Genomic DNA, 13,825 nt, shown 5'->3' with positions numbered 1-13,825 from the left:
GTTCGATAAGAGGATTCGATAATGGCATCGAACTCGATAATTTCTTAATGAACATCATCCCTAATAAGGAGTGCTTGAAACTCCGCATGTCAACATCTCCGTTCGGTGCCACACCCAACAAAATGCCCAAGCAACCATTTCCACATCAACACCGTATGAAAAAAATAGTCCACGACATAAGAAGATAACGTCCGCAGGAACCTACCACATAGTGAAGGACATACACTATTTGATTTCCTATTATGCAGCTCAGTTTTATTTGACAGTTATTGAAATATCTTGTGTGACATCATGCACAAAAGTGCACTTTATTTGTTTTAAACTATTGTAGTGGCGTTCTGTACAAAAAGTGCACTTTAATTTAGTGTTGTTATGATATGTCATCTTAGTGACATCATGCACAAAAGTGCACTAATAGCTTGTTTTAAAATGTCTCTGACAATCTTGCACTTTGTTTTGGAAATGACATGAATGTTTGTGCCACTGCTTAATAACTGTTTAATAAATACAGTTTTGGTAAATTGACTTAGTTGTGATTTCCCTCTCTGCATGAACGTTTAAAATGAGCATATATTTATGCAGTATGAACAAGAATGTTTTAATGTAGACACATAGAATCATCATACTCGTGTGATTATATTAAGGCTGAAACGGCGCGTCGACGTAGTCGACGTCATCCATTACGTAAATACGTCGACACCGTTTTTGTGCGTCGACACGTCGCATACCTTTTTTCCTTGAATAGCCTCCGGGGCGCTAATTAATTTAAAGCCTCTTTTCACTCCTGCGCTTACCAAAAGGCGTGGGGTAAATTTAGGCCTGCGCTTATAAATTTGAGTGATGTAAGGATACCATCATGAAAAGCACATTTAATAAAAAAGTGAAGTGAAGTGAATTATACTTATATAGCGCTTTTCTCTAGTGACTCAAAGCGCTTTACATAGTGAAAACCCAATATCTAAGTTACATTTAAACCAGTGTGGGTGGCACTGGGAGCAGGTGGGTAAAGTGTCTTGCCCGAGGACACAACGGCAGTGACTGGGATGGCGGAAGCGGGGATCGAACCTGCAACCCTCAGGTTGATGGCACGGCCACTCTACCAACCGAGCTATACCGCCCTTATTACGGTCTTACCTTTACTTATAAATGAGTATTCTGATCAAAAGCATCGATAACTTGTTTATAGAAGTCTTCCTTATCTTTCTTCAGTTTTAAAAGTCTCTCTGTCTCGATGGAGATATTCCTTTAAGTATTACCTCCTGCTTCGATTGAAAGTCCAGTTTAGAAAACTGTTTTATTTTAGATATGTAATCCTCCATGTTAAAAGTGCAAGCAAACGATCGCTGCTCACTCTTGTTGCTTGTTTTCTTCAGCAGCACCGGTCTTCTGCAGTACCGGTAGTCGCAAGAAGGATCACTAGTGCCCTCTACCACCAGGAGGTGGGAGTCATTTAATGACTCATATTTAACACACGCAGCTACGGTATATTAATAAAACATAGCTGCTTACTCTTCTTTTTAGCATATTCAATAGCTTGGACCTTAAATCGTAGCTCTTAATCTTCTTCCCTTTATGCGATTTCAAATGATTGAAATCAGCCTCCTCCATTTTGAAAATGATGACTCGTGACGTGACGAGTTTGACCCGGCGGAAGTTCTAGGCATATGCTAATTATTTTGCGAAACTAGTTTGACCCGGCGGAAATTCTAGACATGCGCTAATAAAAATAATATTTTGCGAAACGAGTTTGACCCGGCGTTAATCCTTAGCCGGCGGTAATGCTAAGCATGCGCTAATTATTTTGCGAAACGAGTTTGACCCGGCAGTAATTCGAGGTATGCGAATCCTTAATACCCGGCGCCAATTCAAGGAAATACGCACTTTTTTGTATTGGATGTTTATCTTTATCTTTGCACATTTTAAAGCAAAATAAGCAATACTTTTACTTTTGAAATGCTTATACTATTGCAGAATATTAAGATTTGCACTGGATGTTTACTTTTATATTTGCACATTAAAAAGCAAATAAGCTACTTTTAATTTTGTTAAATGTTCAAAGTTTTAAATGTTTACATTGTTACAGAATATTTTGTCATGTTGTTGTCAATGTTGACTGAGTGGCCATACTTTTTTTTTTGTAAATAAAAGCCATGCATTTTGAAAAAACTGGCCTACATTTATTTTTTCATCTTCATTTTAAATAAAAAAATAATCGGTAAAAAGAAAAATAATCTATAGATTAATCGAAAAAATAATCTATAGATTAACAGATTAATCGAAAAAAAATAATCTATAGATTAATCAATAGAAAAATAACCGTTAGCTGCAGCCTTAGATTATATGCCTCAAGTGTTAATTCAAGGCTAAGGCAAAATATTGAGATCTATGTCGTGTATTGTGACATGGCCTAAAAATATCGAGATATTAACAAAAGGCCATATCGCCCAGGGGGGCGGGGTTTGGCGGTAGCGGGGGTGTATATTGTAGCCCGGAAGAGTTAGGGATGCATGGGATTCTGGGTATTTGTTCTGTTGTGTTTATGTTGTGTTACGGTGCGGATGTTGTCCCGAAATGTGTCATTCTTGTTTGGTGTGGGTTCACAGTGTGGCGCATATTTGTCAGTGTAACCTGTATGGCTGTTGACCAAGTATGCCTTGCAGTCACTTATGTGTGTAAGTAGAAGCCGCACACAACATGTGACTGGGCTGGCACGCAGAAAGTATGGTGTAAAAGCGGATGCGGACGACATGTTGTAGAGGACGTTAAAGGCAATGCCATCACGGCACGCCCTTAATATTGTTAGCCGGGTGAAAATTAAAGAATGGTTGCCCCGGGAGATTTTCGGGAGGGGCACTGAAATTTGGAAGTCTCCTGGAAAAATCGGGAGGGTCGGCAAGTATGCAGCTGAGCCGCATCAGAGTGACCAAAGAGCCACATGCAACTCCGGAGCCGCGGGTTGCCGACCTCTGATCTAGAGATACAATGACTTGCTATTGCGACATCCAGTGGACACATTTAGAACTGTTCACTTTCATTCAAAAATTTCAGGTTAATTATTATACTTAGCAAACTCATCCCACGGGCCGGATAAAGCCTGATCGCGGGCCTGATCCGGCCCTCGGGCCGTACGTTTGACACCCCTGTTCTAGAGGCTCTGGATTCTCCTTGGCACAAACTCTCGCCATGACTCCTGCGAGCCAGAGGCCGGGCTGCACTGTTTTTGTCTGCAGATCTCAGCTTACACACGAAAATGCCTGACCTTTTTATCACATTTCGGGCAAAGTACCGAGTGCTCTTGCAAACAGTAGTATGCATAAGAACATCATGGTTGCTGCAATGTGAGAAACCGGATATAATAGGAACAAGATTGGGGTCCTCTGCGGTGTGCCCCATGCAGTGCCAGCTTTGGAGGTTGAGGGGTGGATGGAGCGTGAGGCAGCAAAGCTGGCATGTCAGAATGTGACAGAGGATCCGAGGACTCAGGGAATCCCAGCACAATAATGCGGATGGCACAAAGTAAATCCCCAGATTTAACGGCAGTTATCAGACACCTGCCAATAGAAAATGACCCACGGAGGCCTTCCCGCCGTGTTGAGCCCCCAGCAGAGCTCTCCTGCTGCCAATCATCTCCGATCCCACAAACACAACGACGCCATAGTAACAGCAGATAATACGTGGCGATACAAATAATTATCAATAATACTTATTAGATTAGGTTTCGATCATGTTTATATAATTACACCACCATTTTAAAGGACACAGCTAAAAATGACAAATATCCGAATGTTAGCTTACCTTGTTGCTGTGCTTTAGCTCCGGACACTACAGCATTATACTGTAGGCCTATAACATATTATATTTAATAGTGTTATACTCCTGTCTCGCTGGCCCCAGTCTCTTCTGGAATAAAACTTTCCGATAGCTAGACGTCTTCATGTAAACACTATTGACGTGGTACACTGTTAGCTCGTTGCACGTGATGCGTTCAAGGACTAGAAGTGGGCGGATCAATACACATATCGACAGCTCGATATACCATTATCAGTATCGGATTAATGTTTGCCTGGTGAGATTGATATTTTTGAGATTCTTTTCATAATAATTTGTGAGTTGTTCAAATTGTTACATTGTTGATAGTGTTTTTGATTGATTTAGTGTAATGATTTCAAAATCAGGGCATATACATAATATAATTTGAGTGCAGCTGAGATAGGCTCCAGCACCTCCCCGCGACTCCGAAAGGGACAAGCGGTAGGAAAATGGATGGATGTACGGATGAAATACAAAAGTAGTTTTTAAAGCATTTATTTAGCACTGTTAACTTTAATAACTGTCTTTCCTCCTCAAACAACAAATAATATGTGTGTTGATATTGTTGTACAGTATTAGAATAGAATTAGAATTAGAATACATAATGTTGGATATAGAGAACATACAAACACTTTATTTATTAAATCACAATTATTGAAATTCAACGATTTGGTGCATTTGAAAACAGCTAAAATTATGTACAAAGCAAACTACCTGCTACCTAAGAATGTACAACAATTCTTCTCAACAAAAGAGGAGAAATATAACCTTAGAGGAAAATCAAATTTAAAACATCTGTATGCTCGTACAACACTTAAAACCTTTGGCATATCAGAATGTGGAATTAAATTATGGAACGGATTAACCAAAGAAATCAAACAAAGCACTAATATGATTCAGTTTAAGAGACTGTTCAAACTACAAGTGTTCACAAAGTACACAGAACAAGAATTATGATGAACATCTTGAACCCTTTTTTTCCCTTTTTGAGACAAAGATTATTTATGTATTTAATATTTGTTTGCTTACTATGGTATATTATTTATTTTTTCACAGTTCTGTTAGAGAGAACAAGGAAATTGAATAAAATTGTTATGGTATGAAACGGGGTAGGATTAAATAAACTCTGCTTCTTCCTACTCATTTTCGGATGTGCTGTAATGAAACAACTGGAAATGTGTGATGCATTACATTGTATTGTATGCATGTTCGAAATAAACTGAAACTGAACTGACCTGAACTGAGTATTAAATTGATTGTGATTAAATTGGCCAACAATAGCAAATTGGCCAACAATAGCAATCAGATCGATACTGTCCATCCCCATCTCATGCTGCCTGTTTTTTTTTTTTTTTGCTATCCAGTGAAATTCTAAGTTATTTCTTTTTCCCACGGGGCTCACCTGTTGCTCATCCTTACTCAAAATTAGCCACGTCAGGTGTGTACAGTATATCACCTGGCACATGCTGTGAACATGTCAATATTATGTCACGCTGTCATCTGATCTCATGTGTCAGTGGACAGGCTGTGGCCTGTGTCTGCACATGCATGGATTTTTGTCACCCCTGTCATGTCTGTTCCTGGCTATTGTTTTTATTGTGTGCACTTATGAATATAAGACAACCCCTCTTTTCACTTTATTAGACTGTAAAAAGGCAAGCGTTTGGGAAATGTAGTTTTAGCTCAACTGTGGAATTAGCCTGAATATAAGACGACCCTGAATATAAGACAGCTATGAATATAAGACAATGAAAAATAATCTGTCATTGTTTTTACATACGGCTTATACATTTTGATTAAGCAGATTAAACTGAATATGAGACAACCCTGAATACAAGACTAAAAAAAGGAAAAATCGATTGTCATTTTTTTGTACATAGTGTTAATACTCTACCAAAAGGCCAATTTGTGAACATTTTCAACTCAATTGTGGAAGTAACCCAAATATAAGACAACTCTGAATACAAGGAACTGTTTAAAAAGAAACATCCTGTCATAGTCTTTACATACTGTTCATACATTTTGACAAAAAGGCCAGTTTGTGAAATGTAGTTTTAACCCAACTGTGGACATAACCCAAATATAAGACGACTCTGAATACAAGACCACACCTCTTTTTTTTTTTTTTTTAAGAGAAAACTCATGGTTTGCTGAAAAAAGGCCACAGTATGTCAAATGTAGTCAACTGTGGAAATAACCCAAATACAAAACAACCCTTCCATATTTTTTTTTCTAAATAAAAATGATCTGTCATTGTTTTCACATACTGTTTATAGATGAAATATACAAATATTCGCTTGATAGAACATTTTTGACTGAACTGGGAAATTAACCCGTGAATAACCACTTTTTATTTTTTTTTAGCTAAATCCTCTGTAATTGTTTTTACATAGTGTTTATATATTTTGACACAGCAAAAAAAGGTCAGTTTGAGAAAAGTTGTTTTACCTTGATTGACAAATTAACCCGTAAATTAGACAAACCTAAATATAAGACAACGCATCTTTTTTTGAAGAAAAATCATGTCATTGTTTGTTGGAAAAAGGCCACAGTATGTATATTAGACAACACTTCTATTTTTATTATTTTTTTCTACAGAAACATCTGTTGTTGTTTTTAAATGCTGTTTACACATTTTAATAGAGCGAAAAAAGGCCACACTTTAAACTGATATATTAACCTGTAAATAAGACAACCCTGAATATAATTTTTTGAGAAAAATCTTCTGTCATTTTTACATAGTGTTTATACAATTTTATAGAGCGAAAAAAAGGCACTTTTTGGGAAATGTTGTTTTAACTTACCTGACAATATAAGACAACCTATCTCTTTTTAAGAACAATTAATCCATATTTTTTTGTACATACATACTGTAAATTTTGATAGGGCGAAAAAAGGCCAATTTGTGAATTTTTTTTAACTTAACTGTTGAAGTAACCCAAATATAGGACGACTCTGAATATAAGACTACACCTTTAAAAAAAAAATTTTTTATAGAAAAATCATGTGTCATTCAAAAATAAAATGTCAATTTTTTTCAGTTTTCATGAAATAACTTCATTGTTGAGAAGGATATCATATTAGCTGCCTGACTATGGTGGCCAAGAAGAGTCACAACAAATGCAAACGCCACAACGCAACAACTTCAAGCCACAATACAACTTTCACTACGATAATTGTGGCCTTTTAATTGTTGTGCAATTGATTATTATAACGAGTCCCAAACCCCCAAGACATTGTTTTCACACTTTAAAAAATATATATTTTAAACAGTTTTACACTTTTTTTTAATCAAACTTGAATTTAATTTGATGAACGTTTTGGACGAGAATCAATGAATGGAAAAAAAAAATGTTTTCTTTAATGAAAAATAACAAATTTAACATCATTAAAACATACATTTCCTAGTTTTCCTGACACATCTCCGACTGGGGATCGTACGTAATTCTGCGCCCCAAGCGGGACAGTAAGAATGTTTTGGGAAATTTGCTATTATACTCTTATCGGTGATGGAGCAGGAAGGCACAAGGAATTACATTTTACATGCGCTTCTTCATGCACAACGCTATCATACTCTTATCGGTGATGGAGCAGGAAGGGGCGAAGAATTACATTTTACATGCGCTTCCTCATGTACAAGAGTGGTGGTCGTGCAGTTATACTGTATGGTTGTGTGTCATACGTTTCATTAGAAGAGACACACGGGATATTAAACTAATTTTCACACTGCTGACGTTTGCATGAAAAAAATATTGTTCCAGCATGGACTTCAAGACAGACAGTGCCTTTGCTTCACCTCTTCCTTGTTTATCTTCAGTATCTATATCATGTTTACCTTGGGTGTGGATGATTCCTTGGGGCCCTTAAAGCGATTTGGCCGATGACCTCATCCAGTGTGTACTTGTCAAGAAGCAAGTGTGAAAAGTGTTGACGCAGCACTTTTTTTTTACAGTGGAGAGAAACATTATAGTTAAGTAGTGTGGGAGCCAGCTGGGCTATAGGACAACGGTAAAACCGCTCACATCTGCACCAATCAAAACAAAGAAATTTCGCTAAAATGATGTGGTGTGACTTGGATCCGTCCTCCAGACTCCCGAAGGTAATATCGGGCCACGTTAAAAAGGTGAGTATCGTTATTGTTCCTGGGGTCCTGCTAGACTCATCAGCTGTCGGCCATGTGGAAAACAAGAAAGTGTGTGCGGAGCGGGCGACACAAACGTAAAAAACACATCTTTCATGTCTAAATAAATCTGACAAAGAAATGCTTTATGAGGCGTCGCCCAGTCAGGTTGTCCTAAAAGCCAAAGCGGGCCAGAACATTTAATCCAATTGGCTTCCAGGCAACCGTCTTAGCAGATGGTCGTCCGACTGCAATACAAAAGTTATTCACCCACTCACAACTGTGCTGTGTCCTGTTATTCTTTATGGCTTCCATAGGCACTAAAGAGGAGAGAAGTTATTTTCTTTTCATTACTTTGCTCTCGAGGGAGACCGGCAAAACTTGGTCAAGCTCTTCCCCTTCCAGGCCAGAAATTCTTTTCAATTAAAGGCCTATCCTAGCAGATGGTAGAGACATTAGAAGACGCCCCTGCAACCAATAGACTGTAAATCTCCTCAAAAATATTGTCGGCGGATCAATTAAAATGCATGAAGTCTGAAAAAAGAAAAAGGGGTCCTTTAAGAGCGTTTGAAGCGTGAATAATTTATCCCGAAACCCTATCACTGTGTTTGTATCGGTTTCCATCATAAAGCATGGCGAGGGAGTGGATACGTCAGCCAGCGTGACCGTACAGTGGAGGGTCAGAAGGGCAACAACATGCATGTAAATCCACTTTCTGCCAACTGTAGACAGTCGACATGCAAGTGCTCTCTGCCCTTTACGTATCCTCAGTGACAAAAGTATCAGCTTCCCAGGCAAAAACTGCTGCAAAAATATATTTTTCCCACTTTACACAAGTGTAATGCTTTAAAACTGCTAGAAATATCCTCAGAACCATTTGTGTTCGAACCAAAACCAATGTCCACTACAGCGGACGCTGGTCCTCTGAATGAGTCCTATTCCGGGCCTTTTGTTTACATAGCTGAAACATAACATCATTTTGTTTACAGAGCTGAAACATAACATAATTTCATAACGTACAGTGCTACCTCTGTATTGAAGTCAATTTAGGCCGTGCCCCAACACAATTAGCACAATTAGAAAATAAGTATTGTATGAAACACGATACACTATATGAGTGTCCAAACTTTCAAGTTAAGGCTACGTGCAGAAAAGCTGAATACATTTTGTACATTAAAGATACTACTGTTGTCACGGCGCAATCCCTCATGCCATCTGCAGCAAGCGCAGCCGGCACCCCCTGCTCGGGTCACGCCCCTGCGATCAGCAATCAGCGCACCTGGGTCTGGTGAGGGCAGACGGCATAAAGACCAGCGGACCCGAAGATCCAGTGCCGGAACGTAGTTCGCTCTGTGTAGTAAGCATCCCGTCTCTGGCTTCCCTCCTCGTACCTGCTCTCTGTGCTTTCCCTCTGCCCGTGTCTTATGTCCTTTGTGTTCCCCACAGTGTTCCCTCCGAATCCAGTGATCGAGCTGTGCATCTCGACTTCCCTCCGGATTTTGGACTGCTTCCCTCGATCCTTGACCCCCGCTCGGACACGGACCTCGACACCTCTCTCCAGCCCCCAACCTCTTGTCTTCTTGCCTTGCCCCTCTGGACTTTTGAAGGATTCATCCAACACACACAAACAACACCCACTGGTAACATGTATATTGTTAACTCTACACATCGTCTTGCACCATACACTTCTAGTAGCATACACACCCCAGTACATCATCAGCGTCAATAAATCAATTGAACTGATTCTGGCCATTGTGTCGTCTCCTTCCCCCGCCGTACTTAACAACTAAGTTAATCAATATATGCTAAACCGTCTGAACAAAACATCCACATCTTAGCTTAATGTTATAGTTAACACAGCAAATTAGTGTATATGTGTTAAATATCGTGGCTCGGTTGGTAGAGCGACCGCGCCAGCAACTTGAAGGTTCCTGGTTCGATCCCCAACCATACTTGCCAACCCTCCTGATTTTCCCGGGAGACTCCCGAATTTCAGTGCCCCTCCCGAAAATCTCCCGGGGCAACCATTCTCCCGAATTTCTCCCGATTTCCACCAGGACAACAATATTGGGGGCGTGCCTTAAAGGCACTGCCTTTAGCGCCCTCTCTCACCTGAAAAGGAAGTGAAGTGAATTATATTTAAATAGCGCTTTTTCTCTAGTGACTCAAAGCGCTTTACATAGTGAAACCCAATATCTAAGTTACATTTAAACCAGTGTGGGTAGCACTGGGAGCAGGTGGGTAAAGTGTCTTGCCCAAGGACACAACGGCAGTGACTAGGATGGCAGAAGCAGGGATCGAACCTGGAACCCTAAAGTTGCTGGCACGGCCGCTTTACCAACCGAGCTATACCGCTTTACCAACCGAGCTATACCGCCCCAAAGGAGACTATTATATATGTCTCCGTTATCCATAGGTTTATCTATAACCCATAAAGTAGGCAGGCACGGAGCTATTTCTCAGCGTGTGTTTATTCCAGCCGGCACGTTAATACACCGACATACAACATCCGGATTCCCATCATGCATTGCTTCAAAACTACGGCAAGTAGTAATGTCCAAAAACATAACAGAGATGAAGCAGAAGAACGAAGAAGAGACATGGCGACGACGAGTAAGAAGAAGTAGTACGCTTGCAAATTCCAAAATGATTGGAAAAAAATAATTTAAATTCATCCAGGACAGCTCGAAGAGGAAGGGGTATGCTGCAAATTTTGTAGATCAGACTTCTCCATTGAACACGGTGGCCGAACGGATATACTCATTCATGAACAAATTATTTATATATATATTTCATATACCGGTATATATATATATATATATATTTCAAACCCCAGCCGAGTCATACCAAAGACTATAAAAAATGGGACCCATTAGGCAGCACGGTGGTAGAGGGGTTAGTGCGTCTGCCTCACAATACGAAGGTCCTGAGTTCAATCCCAGCCTCGGGATCTTTCTGTGTGGAGTTTGCATGTTCTCCCCGTGACTGCGTGGGTTCCCTCCGGGCACTCCGGCTTCCTCCCACCTCCAAAGACATGTACCTGGGGATAGGTTGATTGGCAACACTAAATTGGTTGCCTAGTGTGTGAATGTGAGTGTGAATGTTGTCTATCTGTGTTGGCCCTGCGATGAGGTGGCGACTTGTCCAGGGTGTACCCCGCCTTCCGCCCGATTGTAGCTGAGATGGGCTCCAGCGCCCCCCGCGACCCGAAGGGAATAAGCGGTAGAAAATGGATGGATGGATAAATATATATATATATATATATATATATGAAAAATACTTGAAAATATACACACCCCCTGCTTCCCCCCAAACACACTGTTACAACATTGTTTGTAACCCACATTTTTGATCCCAACCTAAAGCACAACACCTACTCAAGAGACCACTTGAATCCTGAAATACTTGTAAGCTTGGGCACTTGCAAGCCAAGGTACCACTATAATGTTCCATGAAGTACATTCCAAGGAGTGTTTACTTATTTTTCACAGGGGCCTGAGATGTCAAAGAATGAATCAAGGAATAGCAGCCACATGGTTGTTTGTGTTTTTTTTTTTTCAACAGCATTTACATTTAAAAACAAAAACAAAATACTCATACCCAAGCTCCTAAGGACAAAATATGTCTGTTCCCCCATATATTTCCACTTTAAACAAAGCATGTAAAGTAGGAAATTTTGTGTTACAGCAGTTCTGGGTCAGCAGGCACTGTCGCCCCTCCAAGTCTGTCTTTAACCCACAGCTGAATCTTCTGTGGTAGATAATTGGTCACGGTTTTAAGCAAGTGAATTAATTCATTCAGTTCATTTTTACCTTTGGCCATTTCCCGCCTTTGATCGTTAACTATTTTGATCAAGTCACTGCGAGGCTTCTCAAGTTTTTCGATCTGTCTCAGTGTGTCCAGTTCCTTCTGCTTAAGCTGTTTCCGAAGGTTTCTTATGGTGGTCTCGTAGCGGTCGAACCTCGACTTCTGAGTCCCGACAGCTTGAAAGACTGCCTCCGGCGTGTCTATGAAACCTGCGTCCTTGTCGTCGTCAAAGTGTTTCGCTTTTATTCGGGTGACTTCCTTGATGAATTTCTTGGGGTAGTTCACCAGAGACATGGCGTTCTCTATGTCCAGACTGACGTTCTTGATAAAAGTAGCCTTGCCCAACAACTGTGTTTCCAGCTTCTGAATGCAGGTATGATGGTTCCTGATTCTGTGGTCTAGGAATTTGATGCGTTCTACCAGATCGCTGTGTTTTCTGAGGATCAACCCGGAATGTTTTTTGGTGAACTTGTGAGCCTTATGCTCAATCTCAAACTTGTTCCACGTGGACTCCAACTCCTTCTCCATCTGCGTGATCTTCTCTGTCAACGAGGACGTACGATTCTCTTCTCGCTCCATCTTTTCCACCAACGCCTCAATCTGGATCATCAAATCGGCAATTTCCACCCTCTGCTTCTCCAGTTCTTGATTTTTGGTTTTAATTTTTTCCCTCAAGTTTTCATTTTCTTTTATCTTGTCATCTGTGGTTGTCGATAACGTTTCCACTCGATCAGTCAATACCTTGTTCTTCATTTTGGCCGTCCTCATGTCCACCTGGTAGTCAAACTGGATCTTTGCTGTAGTTTTCATGTGCACTTCACGATCCTTTTCGTACTTTTGCTCCGCCTTGCTGAGCTCTTGCTTTAACATGCGGTTTCCATCTTTTAGATCCAGGATCCGTTTCTCCAAGTTTTCCAGATGATGACGCTGCGCTTCCTCCTTTGCCTGCAGTGCCCTTTCTTTATCGCGTAACTTGATGCGGACTTTGTCTTCGGCTTTCTTGATGTTTTCTTTCTCCTGCTCCGCCTGCAAGACCAGTTTTCTCTCCAAGTTTTCCTGAAGCTCCTTCAGATCTGCAATCTTCGTTTTCAGCTCTAACTGAACTGTTTTCAGGTCACAGATTTCACTGTCTAACAGATCGTTCTTCTGTTCCTGCAAGGCGATTTTGGCCTCAAACCCTTTCTGTTGGGACAATAAGGTAATGTTCTCTTGGTTGACAGAGTCCAGCTTCTCCTGGAGAGCCTGGTGTCTGGTGCGCGACGCATCCAGTTTATCATCAAAAGCAAGGATGTCATTTTGCCAGAGGTCATTAAATTCCTCTTGTTTCTCCACCAGCTTCCTTGCTTTCCACTTAGTAAAATTATCAGAATCTGAACTTAAACTTGTCATTGTTCAAATAATAATTTCAAATCAAATACGAAAGATTGGTGCAGTGACCTGCCTGTAAGTAAATTTGCTGTGCGAATACTCACAGTCCAATGATGGTGACATTTATATTGTCAAAGCCTCAAAGTCCTTTTCATGAGATGCATATGATGTCATGTACAGTAAACATTCTTGAACATTCTGTGTCTTTGATGACGCCAAAGAAATAGACTAAAATATGGTTTTCAGTTGATCAACTACATGTTTGTCCAAGAAATAACCAACCGACGTTTTCAGAGACAATGTAGCTGCATATTGTTTTATTGTGATTAACATGGAACCACAATGAGTGATTCAATGACCAATCATTGCTGCTGCCATAATGATCGACACATGTGACCATCCATCCATTTTCTACCGCCTGTCCCTCTTCCAATGAATCCAATGATCCAATCCATCCAATTCGATCCAATCTATCATTCAAATCCATCTATCAAAACCAATCCAATCCAATCAATCATTACAATCCAATAAAATCAATCAATCATTACAATCAAATCCATCCAATCAAGTAATCAAGTCCGTCCAGTCAATCCAATCCAAATTGCCACCCCCAAGCCCTAAAACCCAAACCCCATCAGTTTTATATACATTCTCTTAGTATGTATGTAATGTATTACCGTAACTTTTTTCATAGGCACATTAATTTTAACCAACGCTACT

The 13,825-nt window shown here is 40.2% G+C and overlaps 1 long non-coding RNA gene across 1 annotated transcript in view; it reads right to left on the bottom strand.

Annotated features, from left to right (window-relative positions):
- LOC140678945 (uncharacterized) overlaps window positions 1-3,962 on the bottom strand; it is a 34,773-nt gene extending 30,811 nt beyond the window's left edge. The window contains exon 1 of the long non-coding RNA XR_012050528.1: window positions 3,796-3,962. This is a non-coding gene — a long non-coding RNA (uncharacterized lncRNA). The remainder of the gene's footprint in view (window positions 1-3,795) is intronic.
- Between the last annotated feature and the right edge of the window lie 9,863 nt (window positions 3,963-13,825).

This window comes from Nerophis lumbriciformis, linkage group LG07 (genome assembly GCF_033978685.3).
Source record: "Nerophis lumbriciformis linkage group LG07, RoL_Nlum_v2.1, whole genome shotgun sequence".
NCBI lineage: Eukaryota > Metazoa > Chordata > Actinopteri > Syngnathiformes > Syngnathidae > Nerophis > Nerophis lumbriciformis.
The sequence above is the reverse complement of the archived record's forward strand: the minus strand, read 5'-3'. Positions and strand labels throughout refer to the sequence as shown.